Raw genomic sequence first — 20,994 nt, 5'->3', positions numbered from 1 at the left:
CTCTGCCACTAGATGACTGAGACGATCAGACAACCGGAAAACAGAAGGAAATAAAATGGAAAAGGGTTCCATCGGAAACTGGTGCCTGGTTCGGACGACTGAGTAGCCACTAATAATTGCCCTAATGACATTGTATTTTTCTTGGTTACTAAGTAGAACGAAGAAAGAGAGCAGCACTGACTTACTCTTGATGGACTGGGGCAGATCTTGAATTAACAACTACTCGGTAAGCCAACGTCTAATTGCATCGTGTCCAAAAACAATCTAACCTTTATACCTGTTGTAGAAATTTAAATGAATATAATAAATAAAGATTCCCCTAAATAGAAGTTTTACAGAATCCTTTTTATCAGCTATCAATGTGGCATGTTTTTTTGTCTCCAACGATGACGAGCGGTTTGCTACGGATACACGGATTAAATTTACACCTAGTGTATATTTTGTTATTTAGAAGCATAAGGAAGCTCTGTTCAGCCCACTATTAAAAATGAAACAAATCGTTCGAAGGGAAGACCTTTTGTCTTTATCTTTATCCTGCATTATCTCTCTTCTTCTATGTCCAATAAAGGAACGTTTAGCTTCCGATACTAATTCAGGGATTCGCCCTCCTTCTCGACTGGAAGAATCCTCGCAAGTTCACCCCATTCCTACCTTTCTGCCATTCCCCGCCCATCATCAAGGTGAAGGACCCACTTTAAACACTCACGCTGCTCACTGCTAACGCCCACCTGAAGTGCAATAACAGCGCATACAGATGTACAGGTCGCAACAACAACCAGGTTGGAGTGCCTTCAGGCGCTAACAGAAAAGTTGCGTGCAAATGCCTGCTTGCGTTTGGAACTAGGCGCCAATCGCGTGCCTACAAGCTTTAGGAGGACCTGGTGGCCAAAACTTTTCGACGCAGCCACTGCCGGTACCATCTTATGTTAAGCGTGAAGTGGTGTGGAAACGTAGCTTCTCTTGTAGAAATAATAGCAGCAGTAGCGGCCCTGGAGTGCATTACATGAAATGCCTATCTCGAGTCCGTAATTCTTCGTTAGCAGGCCACTCTTAGCTGTTCGAACCAAACGCTAGTTGTCGGCTATGTCCCAGTGTTCTCTTGCATGGTGATGTTTGGTCGTCTACTTCGTGCCAATCTGAGACCGTACTATATATATATATATATATATATATATATTTATATATGTATATATATATAGTCTAGCAGTGTTCTCAATTGTGGAGAAAGCTTAGAATGGCTATCAGCCCTCCGTGTCGGTCCAAAAAAGGGCCAGAACGCGTCGAAGACGACTATCCGCTTCAGTCCTTCGTATCAGTCTAGTTAGTAAGCTCCTCTAAGATGCGCTTTTAGATCGTAAGCATTACCGAACGACGACTTCCCAGCAGCAACAACATCAGCCGACTTAGGCAAGGGATAGATTTGGCATCTTGTTCTTTCACTACTCGTCGCTAAATTGTGGTCACGTTGAACTGTTTCGCGGGCCCACAAGAACAAGGAGAAGAGGAGAACACCCTGAGGCAGAGATAGAGACAGCAGATGAGTGGAAGTGCATTTGCTGACGATGCGACTCTCAGAAACTCCAGCTGAGGCAATTATCTAGCAACAAGAACTCTAACAATAAAGTTAAGTAAAAGATGGAACTTCGTACTAGCACTTCCAGCAGTATGTACAGTAGCTACGAATTTAAACAGAAATCGCAGAAATCTAAGCGACAGTCTAAGTAATTTCTTCCTGCTTAACTTGAATACTTTCTACTAAAATGGAGAGTACTTTTTATCTCTGTCTGAGTGGTCCTCTAAGAGACGATAATAAGCGAACGCTAACATTTAGTTCGTAGAAGTGGCCTCTGAGTGCTTCGTCATGTCAAATGAAAAATTCATGCCGAAGTATTGCAGCAGAAAAACGTATGGGCTCTTATTTGGTCTGGATATGTTTGTGACGATCGTGGGATACTATATGGATGCGTATTCAATGTTTTGCATGGTCGGTTATGCCATTCTTAACTAGAAGATCGCTATTCAATTGGCTCTCAGCGTGTTTACTGAGATCATTGACTTCAATGACGTTTACACGACGGCATTTTAGCGATTTTATAACAAAAAAACGCAGCCCAGTAGAATTGTCTACGAGAATCTTGGTTTCGTCGAATATGCTACGTAAATCAACGTACCGACATTTTGAAAAATAAAATCCACAATTTGCATAAGTAATAGACGTCTATATATAAATGGCATAAAGGCACTCCTCATCGAATATCTAGTAGTGACAGATCAAACATTTACTTTTTTGCAAACCTTCAAATAGCTTACGGTATGTGTAGCCGCAAAAACTTTAAGTTGCTCTTTGAATTGGTATATCAAGGCCCATAAAACTACCAGTAGGTCAAAAAAATGCATGAAATTTAAATTTTGCTTTCTGCTGTCGAATACAATTAATATTGAAATATAACAAAATTTCTATTATCATTTGTCTCACTTTTCAGTGAATTATGATGGAATGACCCGAAGAGCCTCTTATTTACCAAAGGTAAGTTTGCCGTCTAAACAGATTTGCCTCAATATGTGAATGTTTGTATTATACATGGCACACTTCGGCTGTACTACTGCCAGCAAGCTGTGGCTGCAGATTTGTCGTATTTTTTGACGCTTCGCTTGGCGTCTGCGAACGGCTAGTCATCAAAAGCACGTCTCCCTCAAGAGAGTAAGTATAATGTACAGTTAGCTTGTGGGCACCTCAGGAAACATATCCAGAAATGGTTTGGCGAGAACGTTCAGCGTACGAAGAAGGTAGGGAAGCAGGAGATGCTCTTCAAGCTGACAGCATTCTGGATGGAAAGCACGTTTCAAACGCAGCTTCAACGCAGCATCGATCTACCAACGTTCTATTGTGGCGAAGGAAAGGAAGCGAACGCCTTCGCACTTAAGAGTTCGTTCGTTCAACGATACCACCATTTTGGACAGTTTAGCCAATGTGAATTTGGAGTTAGGACGCAGTTTGGCCAGGCAAAATAGGATTGGCTCGTTATCCTACCGCCTTATAGGCGATATATCCAGCCTCATGGTATTTCCTATTGAACAGCAATTACTCGGTGGACTGGAAATTGATCAATCGTAAATAGTTAATAGGTGACTCTGGATGGCGCTCTCCTCCAACCAGTGGAGGCAAGCTCATACTGCGTCTTATAGTATTCAACAATTGCCGTAGTCGCTTCCAAGAAAACAACCCTCACAATTAGAGGTCTTGTAACCTGTAATAGATGCAGTCCTGTAACACCGAGTTGGATCGCATCCAAATGCAATGATTACTAATCTGTCGATCAACTCGAAAGGCAGCTAACTGGATCAAGCATATTTTCCGTGTTAGTCCTACATACGACTATTTGTCTATCTGTACAGCGAAAAAAACTAGTAGCAATAATGGTTGAGTCTTTATGAAATACACGATATACAAACATCTCAATCGTAGCAGACAGAAAACGGTTGGTTTACGGTACCCTTAGCTATTCTGTTACTCATATCTTTATTCCGGCATGGTTGGTAGTACTGAAAAGCTACGGGAGGAAATAGCCATCTGGCACGGCTGGTATCGTAAAATCGCTTAGGTATAAATTTCCTTCATATCCTTAGGCATAAAACTCTATCTCGTGGAACGAGTGGCCAGAACGGGTTAGTGGCAGTCTTGTTGCCAGAAGGCAAGGCGATTTCTACTGCTGTCTATCGTGAGGCGGCTCTTCTATTAGTCTCACGCGGTCGGACCGATCACCAAGCGTCCGTATCTGCTGCAGCAGCTTTCCTTATAGGTCGTTATTCCAACCCGCGACACATAGTTACTATTATTACTGCTACTAGGACTAGCACACTCTGTCGCCGTTCAACAAATTTTGTGCAAAATCTCTTGCAGTCCGCTCCCACTTTAGCTATCGGCTTATGGATAAGCGGTAAGTTGTCAGTTTTGGGAGCGCAATAGTGCCTGTAGCTTGCAGACATCGTAAACCGCATCCGACAAAACTCCAAGATCCAGAGCCAGGTTCCACCGGATTCTGATATCATCGTCGAAGCCCATTCGCCTTTTCTCCCAAATACTTGAAGAACTTTGACGCAAGTTTTCTACTTTTGCCGTTTTTCTTTCTCAATCGTACTGGTGCTTAGGCCGACCTGGCCGCACCTGACGCCTAAATCTAAAACAGTTATGGCTAACTATAATATTCCCAGGAAGTACGGAAAGCCGGGCCGGTCAAAGATGCGGATGTGAATTCGGCTAACGTACATCACCGCTCGTTACTGTTGCATTTGTGAATTTAATTAACGAAGACGAATTTATCTTGGATATAGCAAGCGAGTCAGTTAGAGCCGTAGCAGGCAATCTTGCCAGGGACGTTGCTGCTTTATCAAGATAGAAAGCATCAAAGAGCTCGTTCCACCAGCTGCATGGGTTGACGAGTGCGCGACCCGTACAAGCAGCAGCTGAAAGTAACTATAGTTCGTGTACGGCGGATGAATTGAAAAACTAGAGAGAAGAGACTGCGAAACGGAAGAATTTCGCAACTTTACAAATTTAAACGGAAATGGGAACTACGGATTTTTCGCTAATATGGAAAAACTTGAAGTGCGGTTAAAATTGTTTTTACAAGACTAAGCATCAAGGTCACCCAGATCGGAGCGCGGAGGTCGTTTGCTTACTTTCAGGTCTGCGCAGTGGGCTATTTAAGGAGTTTCCAAAAGATATACTTTTTACATCCGGGGCCAGCGAGCCATTCGTTGGCCACCCTGTTCTACATCAACACAACCTTTCCACAAGCTCTGCCGCCACGTAACGAATTTGCGCACGACATCAAAGTCCCTTGAAGCATATTTAGTCGAGTGTAGGCTTGATCCTCCCAGGTAGAAGTATTCTTGTTAAGGCAACATATTCTACCTAGTGATATCCGTTGCATCCGAGGGAAAGTTCCATACTAATTGAGTACACACTTCAAGGCCTCTTCAAACATCCTTTCCTGACCTAATGCTTTTCATTTCAAAGGAGAATCCAAAAAATGACAAGAAATAGTGGTTGATCTGCTGGGAACGCTATCAACCACTGCTCGAGAAAGGTAGACAAGCCTCTGCCGACCACGATTCTATAATAAAGCCGTTGCACTTTTCATAGTAACGATAACTCGTTTGAAAGTAGACCCCTTTGTCTAGGTTAAGATCCAGATTCAGACCCAGAGTGAGCGGGAACATAACGCGAGAAGGAGTTCGCCTGCGTTGAAAGGAGGGTTTCATCATTTTCAACCTTCAGAATGTTAATGCATAGCTCAGTTTTGTTTTTTTTTACTTATTCATGTTCTGAATCGGATTACCTGCGAACTGCCTTATGTGTGTCTTTGTAGAGCTCACAATCCATTCTTACTTATATCATTGTATAATGGTATTGTATTGTAAGGAAGAATTCATCTTATGGTCTATTCGACTCAGATACAATTCAACCAAAATGAATCCTGTCGTCCACCATCGCAATCGCCGTTTTCAGTGTTGCCCTAGGCCGATATTATTCAATAGCGTGACCGGCGTTGTGTGCCCACCACTCATTAGAGAGAAAACGGCTACGCGATCCTCCGCCCTCCGAGCTGTGCCTTTATCTAGTGGCGCTTTCAGCCCTTCCGATATGAGCAATAGCACTAGCACTAGCTGAATTGCCGTCATAGCAGCGTTGGTGCAGAAAACAGCTCTGAATCCCGCCCCTGACATAAGTTCAGAATGGTCCGACATTTGCATGCTGGGTCGGCCCTTTTCATCTACGGTACTCTATTGTCAAGTAATCGAAGTGTGTATCGGAGAGTTAGGACGGCTGGCAAAGTCTGCGTGCCCAGCAATACAGGGCTCGGGCCTGAGCGAAGCGTATTAGAGAGTATAGTCGCTCGTCATAGATGCTGCTGTATAACTGCTGAGATTCACTTCGTACAGTGATGTAGTGACAGAAAGCGAGAAAGAAAGACAGACAGAGTATATCACTGCTATTTGTTATCATTTGTGCCTGCTACTAGCCTATAATACATATTCAGGCGAGGGGGTGGCTGGCACAGACTTTTGGTCGAAGAGCGCGCCACGTGCGCAGGCCGAACATGGCTGCATACGCATCGACCTCAATGTATTGAGATTGCTTTGCTTCCCTCACTGGGGGGTGATGGATTCTGTGGTATAGCAGCAAGTGGCGTTGACCCCCAGGGAAAGAAAGGGAGGTACCAATGGTGGTTTGTCGAAAAGCCATACATTGTAGGCTATTGTCTTTGCTTTGTATGCCGCCGTAGTTGTTGACGCTGTGTTTGTCGCGGCCACTGCCGTTCGTCCTCGTCGAACAATTGCTTTGTAGTATCATCGCATTTGGCCACAGGAGAGCAGACACATAGACGCACATTGAGCTACAGCAGCATTGGTGCAGTGGGTCGCTTCGCAACTGCATCTAGGGGCGATTGGCGCATGGCTTCTGCCCGCATTTTGCCTGGCTCTCAGCGATAGCATCATCCTGTTTGCCCTAAATGCATGAACGCCGCGCTGCTACTTTTAGCTGCAACGTACATTACAGGCGCATATAGTCGGCGACTCTATCGGCCATATGAAATCTCTAAGCAACAGACAGTTTGTAGAGGACGCCTCTGATGCTTGGCGATGTTGGACGCCAATGGATAGTGCAGCACGGTGACACCGGCGTCGAAAGCCCTACAGAATGTAGTTAGTAGGACAGAAGGCAGCGCAGGATGAAAGACACGCCTTTTGCGTGTCTTTCATCCTGCGCTCCTCTGCTTCCTTTATCCAAAGGCGTGCTTGTGGTAAATGGTCGTAGGCGGTCGGTTTTTAGTTTTGCTGGCAAGTAAACAGCAACGGCGTATGGCGAATGTGCGCCGTTTGCATTTATCTCTACTGGAGAAACCGGTTAAAGCTACGCTGGCCGCGATGCATTTAGTTTATACTGCTATGACGTTTTTTCATTAAAATAAGCACGATCGGTTAGACCTCTAAGTAACCTGCACGACTACTTTTGCCTACCACTGTTTATATTTATTTTCTAAATGGCATACCGCTGAGCAACATGGTTACCACTGTACATGCCCAGTATGCCATTGTGTAGCAGTCTGGGTGAAATGCTTTTTGCTAGCGCGAGAAGTCGGTTTTTCAAAAGTTGTCTAGATTTGGTTGCCTTTTTTCTATTTCGTTCGTTCCATAAGCTCTGATCCTTAGCCCTCTTGAGAACACCAAGGCCCAACGGTCAGCAGTGTAGTAAGGCTGAGTGGATAGCTTCTGCTGTCTCAATAGTAGAAATGCACGATTGCAGCAGCTGTAACTTTGGAAAGGGTTTAGGCCGCTCAGACGTCCAACCGATCGACTAAAGTCAGAAAAAAAGAGGGCACGTTTGTAGGTGGTGGGTTGCACTTGGCAGCAGAAGAGGATCCGTTTGCAAATTGCATCTGACAGGACGGCAGTTCTGCGGAGCGTGTCCGCCCGGGCGGGTGAGGTAGACCCCTGCCAAGCCAAGAAGCTACCGACCTTCTGAGTCGCTCGCCGCCGTTAAGCTGCTGAATCTGTCCAAGTCGACCATCGTCGAAGTGGAACAGAGGCAGCGTGGACACTTCGTCCAGCGACGCGGCCACTCTGGTTGGCTGGCATGCCAGCAGCTGTCTGTGGCTTTAGCTCGGATACAGAGCAAAGCAACGGGGGTCAGCACGACGCGGCAGGTCTTTCTCGCGAGATCGGATGGACACAATGGGATTTTCGAAAAGGCCAGCCACGCTAGTCGAGGCGGCGGCTGGTTACTCGCCCGATCACTCGCCTTTCGTTGCCTTTAGATAACGTTGAGAAACAGAGAAACTGAAGGAACAAGAAACTTGAATGGCGACAACGAAATGGGCTGCTGCCGTCGACCTTTCCCAGTGCGATACTATAGTCAATCCGGCTTCAGCAGGAACTGTCAGACTATGTCGAAGCAAGGATGCTCAAATTGCGTTAGTCGTTGAGAGTTGCGCTTGACAACGAGGCACTAGCAACTATGTCTCTCTCTCTCTCTCTCTCTCTCTCTCTCTCTCTCTTGTATTTATCTTTTTCTCTTTCTGACCCAATGCGTGCACATCCTTCATTCCCCATCTGCCTGCTTATATTCGCGTTAGATACGTATGCGTATGTGCATGATACGCGCAGGAATAGCAGCGGCAACATACGCCAGTCTTCGTATTCGCAGTAAGGCGGGGTAGACGACCCGAGTTTACAGACGAAGTTCCTACGCGACATGTTCCGGAACCTTTCCTTCAGCCTCGGTCTTATCCGCTACTGTCCTTTTTCGACGATGGACCACAGAGTTAACCATGGATCTGGTTAACGGGCGCGCAGCTAAAATCTATCTAACGTCTAACATATTGCTGACGTAACCTCTATTAGGATTGGTGGCAGAATTTCGTTGTGCAAGGCTAACCCCGTATCGTACACAATACTGCACGCTAACCGAGCTACACAAAAAATATGGTTCTATCTCGACTAATTGAAAAATGAGAGCAAATATCGAGAAAGTGATAGCATCAGTACCAGGTATTCATAGTAGCAGTATCAATACTATTAGATATATATGACTATGTGTGTAAAAAAAGCCTGGATTCGGTCGGCGGCCATCGGGGGCATCCGTGTTGGTGGGTGCACCGGCCCTGCCACTGCCTTTCGCCAGCGTCCAAGGGCTCGCTCAAATGTCCGTATACAAATAATGTGCGCGTGTATTTATATGCAAGTATATGCGTATTCTGTCTGTCTTCCCGCTTGTGTGCGCATACATGTACGGCGCATAAGTGGTGCAAATATGACTCCAGTCTTTTCTACGGTAAGATGCGGAGTTACTGGCGCAGCACTCGGTTCAGATGGCGTTTGTGCCTACTGGCGCTAGCAATGAGATGGGGTTGATGGCGGGAGTGGTCGCCGAAATAAAGCAGAGCCGGTAGTCGGGACGGTCCATGTTACAGGAAGGGATAACATGCGAAGACTTCGAAAAAGGGGAACACTTTCGGTGGCGGCTAAAGCATCCTTAAAACGTGGCGCGTTTTAAAATTGTTAGGCAGAAAAGGAGGAGGCGGGGGTAACGGGGAAAAGAAGTGGCCAGGCAATGGTAATGCAGTTAGACGAGACATCATTTTGCATGTCGAAATGCTTACTACGCGAGCCAATGCGACTACTGCTGGTGGAGCTGCTTAGCGCCACTTTATTGTCACTAACATTATAGCCACTGCTGCAAGTGCACCTAACTCTCATCTTAGCAGCAACAGGACACTACTGTTTCCACAAGCGGTCTGCTTCAACATTGTAAAGGACGTAAAAAATCAACCAAATCGAGTTGAAGGCTGTTGGCTGTCAAAAGCCTAAAAAAAAAAAAAATAAAACGAGGACTGCGGAACAAATGGACACCAAAGTGGGCGCCGCGAGACTGGACGTACCAGCGCTAAGCTTGGAATAACGATGAATAGATTTGATTCCGACCTCTTTTGCCGTTGTCATTCCCACTCAGCTCCCTAACCTTGCGACGTCAGTGGTCCTATTTTAAGAGTTAGACGTTCCACGTCACAAGGAAGTTGAATAGGACCGAATTTAGGCCTTTCTCCAGCTGTCTCCAGCAGAAAATTGTATACCTGCATATATAATTTTGTAGCTAGTAAGCAACAGAAAGTATGAAGTAGGCGACTACACGATACTGGTGAGCATATGAATTGAAAGACAAACGTATCCCGTTCGCAAACGGTGATCATTTTGTATGCTATAGGATGACTGACTAGTGAGATTTTATGGAATTCACAATTTAGTTAAGTAGTGTATACTAGCACGTGCTTACTGAGCACTGTGTTTTAGGCTTTTTGAACGTGCTTTAGAAACTGCATAACATAAGTTGGATTGCTGAAAAACGATGGTGTACATAAGACGTCTACCTGCTTTCTGGAACATGAGTAACCATCTCCAATCTTACACAGCTCAAGAACTCATAGTATTTCCGGATCAGTATCGGCGGCTAGTGTTTCGGAACAGATATTCTTCTACACATCAGCAAGCTGCCTTTATATTTTAAGCGAACGTTCTACAGTAACAGATGCTGTTTCGCTTGGTGAGGACACGTCTAAGGGCACATAAAAAAATCTACTGTTGACAACATTCCCAAAAAAAGGAACTCTAATCTCGGCACTCCAGGTGACCCTTAAAACGACTGTCCTGACTTGTAAATAACTAACCTCATTGTGTTATACTTCAGATACAGGAAATAAAATAAATACACGCAGATATTATGTATCTGACGTTTTTGACCAAAGTATACCTTTTCTAGCTACTAGAAAAGGGAGCGATGTCTATAGCATAACACCAGCGACAAAGGTAACGGCTACCATCATTGAAATATGAAATCTAAGGCCTTGTTTTCCCATAAAAACCTTCGTCAGTTTTTTTTCTACTGGCAAACCAATGCAAATGTGCAGCCACCAACAACTGTTGAGGTTGAAATGAATGAACCTCGTCCTCTGCTTCGGCTTCAAATATTCTGTTTCGACTTGGGTCGATTCAACTCTGCTCGGCTATATAAGGTGAGATTTTCTGAATAGCCAGGTTTCTTGCTGGTTAGGGTAGGATCTAGACCGGAAAGGTCAGCTCGCCTGTCTGCTTCTGGCCTACCGTTGCTTCGAAACGGAACCAAATCAAGCCAACGCCAAGCTGTCGTGCTGAATAAAAAAACGTAGAGGGAAAATGAACACATACATCACAATTTCCAGTACGATTCTGCTGCGGTTGCCCGTCTGTCGTCGTCGTTGACTGGGCGCTGCCAGGTTGTCCGGCCGTAGACCGTTCGCTAGCTCATAGGGGGACAGAAACGGTGACAACGACAATCACCAACTTGAAAGAGCAACGAGACGCCAAACCGCTTTTACCTACATGTTCATAGCTCCAACCCCGTCATACCGCCACTTTATGGCGGTAGTCGTGTTGAAGATACTGTTTTGGTGGCCCTTAGATTCTGCATTTCAAAACAGAACTGCCGCCGAAGCCGGTCGTTGCAACGAGGTTATACGAGGGTGCCGATGGCGCTGTGGCTTTTCGCGTCAGTGAACAGAGAAGGAAAAGGAAAAAGAGTAGGTTCCTCTCGCTAAAGAAAAAAATTGCCATTTAATTATTGGAACGGTCCATATAGCACGTGGGTGAGTTTGAGCAGGGAAAACGTTTCTGTCAGATGCATGTAAAAGAGGCGGAGAAGATTTGAGCCATTCAGCAAGTGGGGGTAGTTGTGAAGGGCAGCACGCGAAAGAGAGGCGTTGAGTCGCAGCAGGCGACAAACAGAAGTCTGGTCTATAGATGTTTGCCGATCTTGTGCCTCCATGATATATTATGATTCCACTTTCTTTTGCTTGCTGGCAACAAGGGGAGCAGTACGATACTAACTTGCGTGTGTAATGGAAGTGGCAGAGGACGCCACGATTCAAGGTCTATCCATTAGGTAATTATTGTTGTTGCAGATGCTCTTGTGTTAGGTCCAATCGTTGGTCCGACCTATGATCTGACCCTGCTCTTTATTCTGCACTCGCCTAGACACGTAGCCACGTCACCACACAGACACGCACAGAAGACACACGCGAACATAATTCATTGCTTGCGCCTACCTTCACGCATTGAAAATACCTATATCATTCTATTCGTCATCATTCAAGGCATCGTTGCTTGCCACTCCAGTCTCTCAAGTTTGCAGCCTCCGTAAAATGGATCATTTTTATAGAATGAGCTTTAAATCCTCCACACCGCTCGATAGGCAACAGAATGCCTCGATAGCATGAGACCTCTTTACACGTAGCATGTTCTTGCTCATAATATGGCAAACATAATGTGGCAACGACAATCTAGAGCCTATGGGTGTCCTTCTACCCCAGTTGTGGTTGGTTCCACTGACAATGGAGATTCAACAAAGGGATATTGTACATGTTGAATGACACCAGTTTGACTTGTGCGAGACGAGTGAGAGGATGGCTCTGAACCAGCGTTGTTGACATTCGAGGGCGCTTCAACGAGATCAATATCGTAGACGAGCAAGAAAAAAACGGAAGCTAAATTGCCAGTATGAGCCAATTGGTCAGTCGGCTCGCCGTTAGATTGACAGGTGTCGAGAGGGAAAAATGACAACGAACCAGAAGGTACCGCATCGAATATCAGTACTCTCAATAGTCTTCAGCCCGCATTTAAGCATATTATGTGACCTTGTGATGTACTGCTTTCGCTACAAAGTGTAAGGATAGTGAGAACGTCGACAGAATAAAATCCTTATATGTGTGATTTGCTCCTAGATTTTTGGTACAATTATTTGATTCGCAATTTCGAGTGCTGATATCTGGGAGTTGGGCTTTCTTCTGAGAAACAGGCCCTTTCTTCTCATAATCATCTATAGGTGATATTCGTAACATATCTAATAACTTGTTTTATAAGGAATATCATTCCGATTGCTGACGGACGTTTACGTGACATTTTTTTTTATCGTTTGCATTAATATTGATTTCAAATTAAAAGTCCTAATAACATTGGAACTTGCTCTATTAAATGTTCCTCCTTAGATTGACCCATAGCCCGAAGACACTGCGTGCTAAAATGATGTAACATTGTAACCTTTTTGCCCTCCCTCCGACTCGCTTTTGTCGGACCTCTTAGTCTGAATAAAAATCTAGGTTTGCTACTCCGCTTATTTTGAAAACATTCTACCTAGTTGTCAGCTATAGGGCTTTTTCTCATTTTTCTTAACTTCCTACCATTGTAACATTCAAGTCGTGTATCGCCATAGGGCGCCACAATTTTTTGTTTTTTACCAGCCGGAGCATTTTACGTCCTCCATTGAGTTGTTGATTGCTGGATATTGCGAAAGCAGCAGATGGTGTATCTGTTGTCTTACCTGTTAAATACCCTGTGACTTCGTGGCCTAACTTTACCTAGTGAGCGCACTACGCGCGAGCCTTCTGAGTGCAGCTACCATCTTAGAACTTTTGCCAGTGTAGATTTCTTAATCAGGACGTTTCGCATTTCTCCATTAGGCCTTGGTATCCAGAACATTCAAGGCAAACATTTGAAAAAGATATCGGTGGGATAATACGAGGCTCCTGCGTTGCTGTACTCCTTCTGTTCATAGTTTCGCTAGCAACAGCGGTGACAACAACCAATAAATAAATCGCTTCTGAAAGGGCCAGCGTTATGTCTGGCACTGATTGCACGTCTGCGCATGATTGTGACGAAATAGACGACAACAACAACTTGCTCTCTTCAGCAGGTTAGAACTAGAGTCAATGATACAGTCGTCCAAATGTAGAAAGCACTAGTTTGCTGTGACTTCTACTATATAGTACGTTCTGTGATGCGTTTACGGTCGACACAAAAGTTCTTGTTGTGTTAACAAGCTGAATAAGCCCAGAGGCGCAAAGCTCTATTTGGAGGACCTTCTCAGAAGGCATACAATTAAACCAGCCGTCGGATTTCTCAAATTAATGAAAAAGTAGTTGGCCGATGCAAGCGGGAAGTGATTGACCTAGTGTAAAATTAAAATGAAATAACTTGTTTTGACGACGTGATTGCAGTTTATGTTCACCAAGAGTAAGCAATGTCGACCACCGCATAGATTCTGGAAGCACTTTGTTCCGTCGAAATATCTGACAGCATTGATCGTTTTTTTTTGGGCAATATCTCGTAATTACAAATGCTTCTGGTGCTCACTAAAAACAAAGCTACCAGCTTGCATAAAATCTATTCGGCACTACCATCGAAGTTGCCTGCTCTCCTGTTTGACATTATTTTATAACTCAATCCCTCCTTGGTGAGCAGGATAAATTGAGCCAAGTTCGGTTTAGAACGACAACTTGCGCCAGGCGGATTTTTGTTAGTAATATAAGAGCTGCGAAAATACATCACAAGTATCTACAACAGTCCGTGTTCTGAGAAACTCATTTCGTCTTTATTTTCAGTATTCTTGTTACAATTTCATAATACTTACTTCGAGGGATTCTATGCTGATTTGACAAGAAACGTATCGTCCATGATTTACTGTGCCTGTAGAAACTTTACCATCACTAGTTTTTAGCCTAGAACCGTGTTTTTACTCCTAAACTCGTTATCCTCGAATGACACTTAATCGTCTTATAGTCCCAGGTGACCAAAGACTTGATGAAAACTTCCAACCAGCTAAATTACTCTGGATAATCTATATATAATTACGTCATATAAACCTGACAAGGCATGGAGCCCATGTTCGCCGAAGTACTCGACTGCTTCCACTCTTACAACCAATAGTTCTAGTGTTACTTACCATTCTCACTGCCTTTGCACCAAACTCAATTGAGAAAATGGCTTCTCTCTGCTACGTTCCAGCCATCGTCGGCCTTTATGCATGCTATATAGATTTCCAGCATTGGATAGGGTGTGTTGCATCTCTTCCGCTCGCGCCTCGAGTTATTTCTCAAACGTGTCGAGGCTTGACACCCGTCGTTGATACAGAGGCTGCTGTTGTCTTCGCCGCTGTTCCCGGCAGACTTCATCTCAGCCAGCAAGTTGCCGAACTGAAGGGCCTGTTGTGTCCACCCTAGGACACTGCATCCCTTAGTTGGCCCTAGCCATTGTATGCTCAAAGTTGGCTTGTCCTTTCAGCGCGCCCATGCACCATCCAGCTAGTATTGAGCCGCAGCTCTCTGAAGGCGCGCCGCTACCCCACCATTATCACAGCTCCAAACCAGCTCATCTATATTCCGACAACGATGTGAAGATTTCATCGATATTTTCAACTTGTGGCAGCGACGAAAGCAGAGAGCTCTTTCGCCTCCCCGAGGAAAGAAGTACCACAGCAGCCGTGTCCTGACCCCGCAACAGAAATGAACAGACATAGCTAGAAGCGGCAATAAGGGGCAAACTGTTTATATAGTAGTATTAAGTCAAGTAGTGTTCACCACCGTCGGGCTGCGCAGCTTCGTGTCGTCCACCATCGCGGCCATCATAAGTGAACACTGAGCTTACGTAGCAGTTGGTAGGCCAAGACTCTTTCACATCGCCGTAGAGGTTTGGTCCCGTCGGTAGTTTTACTTCTACATACCCTTGTATGTAGCGTCTCCTTGTTTCATTCCCGCTTGTAGTGTTCGTCGCATTTGTTTTGCGAAACACTGTGTACGAAATTGTGCGATAGGTGAAAGCCCGGCTTCTCGGGAATGAAAAATCCTCAAGGGTCGTGCTGCGACTGTCAATTCTGCTGAGTTACTGCTACAAATAAGTCGACACCAACTGAAGCAGGGATATTAAAATAAAATACCAGCAAATTAAGTTTCTTTACGTTGGCATACGCATGGCATCCACTTGATATCGGTTAAGCAACACAAAAGCAATGGATAGTGGACGCGCAAGGGTCTCGGCCATCGTTATCCGTAAATTGTTAATTGCCAGCTGGTAGACACCTCGGTTTCGACCTATGCGTTGACGTTCACGTGTTCCAGTAGTACGTTGTACTTCACCAGTAAGCCGCAGTAGCTGTTCAGTTTGTCTATTTGTTACATTGTTTGCTAACTGCTCACGTTGCTCCCTGCTGATCAGCGAAGCTGAAAAAAACAACTTTCCTTCGTCCGAAATTGGCCAAATCAGTTGTTTAAACGCTCAATGGTTAAACTAATCGTAACTGTGGTTCGCTTCCGATCTATACACATTCGTTCAGCCATGTTAGATTCGCTTAAAAGCCCGTACCCCCATACATGCTTCACTTTTTTCTGCGCTATATTTCTTTTATTTGGAATGTTTGCAGCTGGAAAGGTTTCGCCTGTCTAGTTTTTGTCCTGTTCTTTACTTTCACTTGTTTTCTCTTACTCAGCCTCGATGGTTGTGTTGTTTGCTAACTGATCTGAATTCCCATGTATCGATATACGATACGCGCCGCCCACTCCGCTGCCTTTTCGGCGATACTCGGCGGCGTCGAGGCCATAATCGAAAAAAGACGGATGCATTTACTGCACTTCTTAATTGAGCACCATCCTCGCAGGCGCCTAATGCTCAAAAAGCCCCAGAAAGTCCGATCAACAAGGGAATTTACAAGCTGGTCGACAACTCAGACTCAGGGAATCCACTTGACGCAAACCGCCTTCGGCGGCCTTGGCAGATCGATGGCGTCACCGTCGCCACAACATCACTAGTTTCTATTTGATTACCGCTGGCCATACAAAACCGCTTCGTTTAGCCAGCCTCAACACCTTTTCTACCACAGCCTATGACTGGAAAAGGAGGTCGCCGCATAAATCCATGATCCTTAAACGGACCATCGCGGTTCTGTCAGCCTTTCTGCTCATTCGTTTTTCCAAGTATCAAAGTCCATTTGGCAAGCGCATGGGTAGTGCTGGAGTCGTCGCATTTTCTTCCGGGGGCTTAGTGTTCGTACTCGTACTGGCTGGCTAGCTAAGATTAGAACCTCGGTTCGAGCCAGCCGTCAGAACAGCAGCTATCCAGCATGCTTACTCTAATTTCAAGTTGTAGCTGTTGTCCTTGATATAACCACTCCTTTTGCTTCCTCACCCCCCTATTCACCCATTCCTTGTTATTTTCTCATGCCAGGACAAATTTGTTCGGAACGACTTCTTTACTCTACAACCCATAATTCGTGCAGTTTTGCGTCCTGCTCCCTCTGCTAACCGAGGTGGGCTAGGCAAGGCCTGCCGAACATAATTCTAAGCGTGAGAGCAAGTTAAGGCTTTTTTCTGGTGTTAGCGTTGTGGCACTGGTTTGGTGGTCGACTGCAGAAAATGCCACGTCAGTAGACGAATTAAATGAAGGAGTACTACAATGGCAAAGGTAGCAGTAAGTGAAGCTTTTGCAAATAGGCAGAGGGGGTGGTCAGAAATCATAGAACGCAAAGGAAACAGAGCGCGAGTTGAGGGTGTTAAACTAGCTGGCTCCCGGTTCTCCCCAGAAGGTAACGTAAGGGATGCAACTTTTTTGGTCTTTGTCGCCGGTCTGTTGCTGTGGCTAACATTGTTGCCGCTTTTGCCCCTGCGTGCCTGAACGAGGACTGCGCGATTCCCGTTTCCAAAGGACAGGCGTAAAAGTCGCATATGCGAGCTAGCTCTTGGATCAGTTCTAACCCTGTACTGCTAAAGGCGGGAGGGAAAACGCCTGCGACACTCGGCCGTCTGCCTGGTCGCCTGTAATGGCTGGCAAAGAAGCGACCAAATGAGTAATCAAAATATGATGGAAGGAACCAAAAGACACTTTATTAAAGGGCTTACGAGAGAAGGCGACGGAAGAAAGAGAAAGATACGATTTAATATTCATAGCAAACTAGCCGTCAACGCCGGTGAGGGTACCGGGGAAAGCCAGCAATGCTGGCGATTGTAGTTTCGGTGGTGTTAGCGGGGCCCCATATATCAGTTATGCTGCTTCACTGACGCTGTTGGTAGTGGTAAATGATACTGCTACAGTTGCCAGTGCTTTTTTCACCATTTCTACTTTAGTTCAAGCCGCAGGGGCTGGAAACATCAGCGTCGGTGCAGTGATGGCAGCAGTGGCGAAACTAACCGCCATCTTTATTGTGGTTTTTTTGTTCAATCGCAGGCGACAGCATGAGATTACCATAAGAAAACACAGGACCATCTTATTTTTGTCCTTTTGCTAGCGCTTTGCTAGATCGGTTGCCTGCTTGCTCAACCGCAGTCTGACTCGGCTCTTTCAACTTTCCTCGGTGTTTTAATCTTTCGTTAACACTAGCCGCCACCATCAGTGGCCATCTATGCCATAACTGTTGCAGTAATGAAACGCGTTTCCCGGGCCACGTTAGTTGGGACGCACACGTTCACCCGCCTATGACTTCTTCCAGCGCTATAGCCATTATTGCCGCTCCCCCTGGCCTAGCAGCTTCCTTCACTACAAAAGCATGAGGCTCCTATTCAACTCCGCTTTTCCCACAAAGATAGTTGCCGTTTTGTCAACACGGTTATCGTAACAGTCGGCTGTCGTTGCTATCGTTGACATTAACGTCATTATCAACTCAAAAAAAAAGGCAGCGACGGCGGCAGTGGCACCTACTGGGTGTTTGTATGTCAGTTGTTGAGACGACGCCCCAACATTGCTGAAATGATACGACCCAGCTCGACGATGCACTTTCTTATGGTTCCATTGCATTATACTTAGATGGGCTGAATGGTGCCATACGCTGAGCCGCGTATGTCAGTCAATTGCTTGGCAAAGCAATTTTAAAAGAAACTTATAACCGAGGCCACAAAACACCTCGGAATGCGATAGCGCTTTCTACGCTGACTGTAGAACGTTACCAGCCCGACTCTCCCTCTCCTGTCACGTTTAAGAAAGCTTCTGAATTCGGTGAGGTGATTAGGTGCCGCTGGAACCCGACTGTAGGTATTTTACCTTACGTCTCGCTTAATTCGTCGCTTTTTCCCCATTCTCCCGCCCCCCCCCGTCATCGTCACATTTTCCACATTCCACGTAACAAGGAAGCGCGTACGCACGTCATACTTCTTGCTGGCGTTTTTTCTTCAACGAGAAGTTAATTGTTTGAATAGCAGTAGAACCGGTGGAGTAGAAAGAGTAACTATGACCTCCTTTCGACACCCCGAATCGACAAGGGAACGGCAGTAACGGGTGGTGAAGAATGCGTCTGTAACCACCAAACTACGGATGGAACGCAGCGCAATGCAGGACAACGCAACACATCAGCAGTGACGCGATTCAGCATGAAACACTGATAAAAAAACGGTATACTGACACAGGTATATATGTATATGCGTACCTGTTGTGCATTAACATTTTGATCTTCTTCCAATGACCAACCAAATTGGATATATTCACCGTTCCATCAACGTTGTCATCAACGTTGTCATCAACGTTGATTGAACGGTGAATCAAGTATCAAACGTTGTTACCGCCTATAATATATAGAACGCTCTACAACCAACTAAATGTAAATGGACGTAAGTTGTGCATTTCCTTTTCTTCCTTAAAAGTAACGCATCATTGCCTGATTTCGAACTTATGCGCTATATTTTGAAATTAGCCATATATTTTGAGCGTTATGCTCTATAGGCGTAAAATGAAATCTATTTTACTGATATTTGTACTCCGTCTTCTGCAAGGTGTTTATGTCAACGCGACATGATACTAATCACCTTACATCTATAGCTGTCTATCTCAACTATATTCTTATGCGCACACGAGCATTGTTAAGGGTGCCGTTATTCATTGGATAAAGGTTATCTTATGTTACATTCTACGTACATCTAGCATCAAGTAAAGTCGATAACTCATTCCATCGAGCTGACGCGAAATGCTTTATGTTCCTTATGGCCGAACTAAATGTGCGCCCTTCCATGATCCTTTCGTTTGCTCTCGCGACACCTTCTTCAGAGGCCTTTTGACGATTCTTCTAAACTCGCCGACCAAATGGATCGTAGGCTATCCGAGTCTGTAGCCCTTTCTTGTATCAGCCACTACTATGGGGTCAAAATCGGTGGCAGAAGCAGAAGCGAGGACCAAAGCGCCCAAGTCTCTGATGGGGTGTGGGTATGACGGTAGACGACGACCTTACTTGCCTCCGGCCGACGAAAGCGATGTTGTTTTCTGCCCTCAGCTCTCCTCAGTGCTTGGTGCCCTGACGTAATGTTTCGTGGACGCGTTGCGGCAGCGTTCCCGTATGATTTGTTTGGTCATGGTGTCTAGGGCCTTACTGCTGCTCGGATACGATCTAGCTGTTGGGTGACGGACGCTTTTGCGTAAATTGCCCTCGACGAAACCGCTCCTGTACTTCGTGCGCTCCTTTTCTCGCGTCAGGTCGGCCCCTTATTTGCCTGCCGGCTGCAAGCATTAACAATGATGTCAACCCCTGACGGTCTGAGGTTTGTGGCGTGAGGCCACAAAAGTCTTCGAAAAGGTTTGCAGCAACGGCTATTTCCTTCGCACCTTTGGTCTGGGTCTAGAGCAGTACAGCGGAGCCGTAAAGCCTTCACATCGAGATACGACAAGAAGGAGTGGGCAGAAAGGAGGATGACAGGACGGCAGCGTAGACATTAGCGGGGCGGCCGAAGGAAGAGGCAGACTACTCCAAAAAAAGGCATCTAATTAGAGCGTTCGCTCGATAAAGCCAACACAGGTCGGCCTGAATGAGGAGAACCCAACGCCATCAACTATTGTATTCAAATATTATGGCATCGCCAAACAATAAGATAGCATGAAGGCGAAAAAAATAGACAGATGATTGAAGAAAAAAATGCCTGTATGACAATGAGAGATACGTGCTGCTGCCTTGAGCTGTTTGCTTATTTTTTCTTAGTCTAATAGAAAATATTGATTATCACGTACAAACGTGTAGGGTGACCTATTTAGATTAAGTTATACTTGAGAATGCAGTGACCCAATTTCCGTGATATTGCAAGGCAGATGATTCTAAATATGTAAATAAAAATGTATTACATTTTGTTTTTCTTAGCATAACCTACCGTAACTTAACGAACAGTGTTTACACTGCAACGACAACACCGAAAAGTACTGCAATACAATATCACTCATTATGACAAATGGGTACTTATCTACAATATATATTCATTGCTTTATAATTACTAAACAGAGCTTAGAGGAGCTGGTCAAGCAACTTGGACGTTACTATAGGGTTAGTGGACCTCGGGCTTTAGTCAAGGTTGTCTGCCGAAACCCCACCGCTTGCGCTGGGCTGGTTAAGCGTTTACTGCTACTACGTCGGTACTCTGACAATCTTAGATGAGCAGTCGCCAATCTTGAGGGGCTAACGGCCCCTTGGAGTTCGTTGGAGCTGGCCGTAGTTTGCAGTATCGCAATTGAATTTTGCCGAACTCTTAGCCAGAACTAAATGAATATTTACTTACAAATCATCTAGTAAATAATGATTTTTCCCCACAGAGGTTGCCTCTCCAAATGTGTTAAGACTAATTTGCGGTGAGAAAGAAGGGTGCGGGAAGGGTTAAGTAGGAAATTAAACCT

At 45.2% G+C, this 20,994-nt stretch overlaps 1 protein-coding gene across 1 annotated transcript in view; it reads left to right on the top strand.

Moving 5' to 3' along the window:
• Positions 1–2,472: 2,472 nt before the first annotated feature.
• LOC111265355 (fat-like cadherin-related tumor suppressor homolog) overlaps positions 2,473–20,994 on the top strand; it is a 107,754-nt gene continuing 89,232 nt past the window's right edge. The window contains exon 1 of the mRNA XM_022841952.2: positions 2,473–2,527. The gene's annotated coding sequence lies outside the window, so the exon portion shown is untranslated. The remainder of the gene's footprint in view (positions 2,528–20,994) is intronic.

Source organism: Varroa jacobsoni, unplaced genomic scaffold, assembly GCF_002532875.2.
Source record: "Varroa jacobsoni isolate VJ856 unplaced genomic scaffold, vjacob_1.0 scaffold_962, whole genome shotgun sequence".
NCBI classification, from domain to species: domain Eukaryota; kingdom Metazoa; phylum Arthropoda; class Arachnida; order Mesostigmata; family Varroidae; genus Varroa; species Varroa jacobsoni.
The sequence above is the reverse complement of the archived record's forward strand: the minus strand, read 5'-3'. Positions and strand labels throughout refer to the sequence as shown.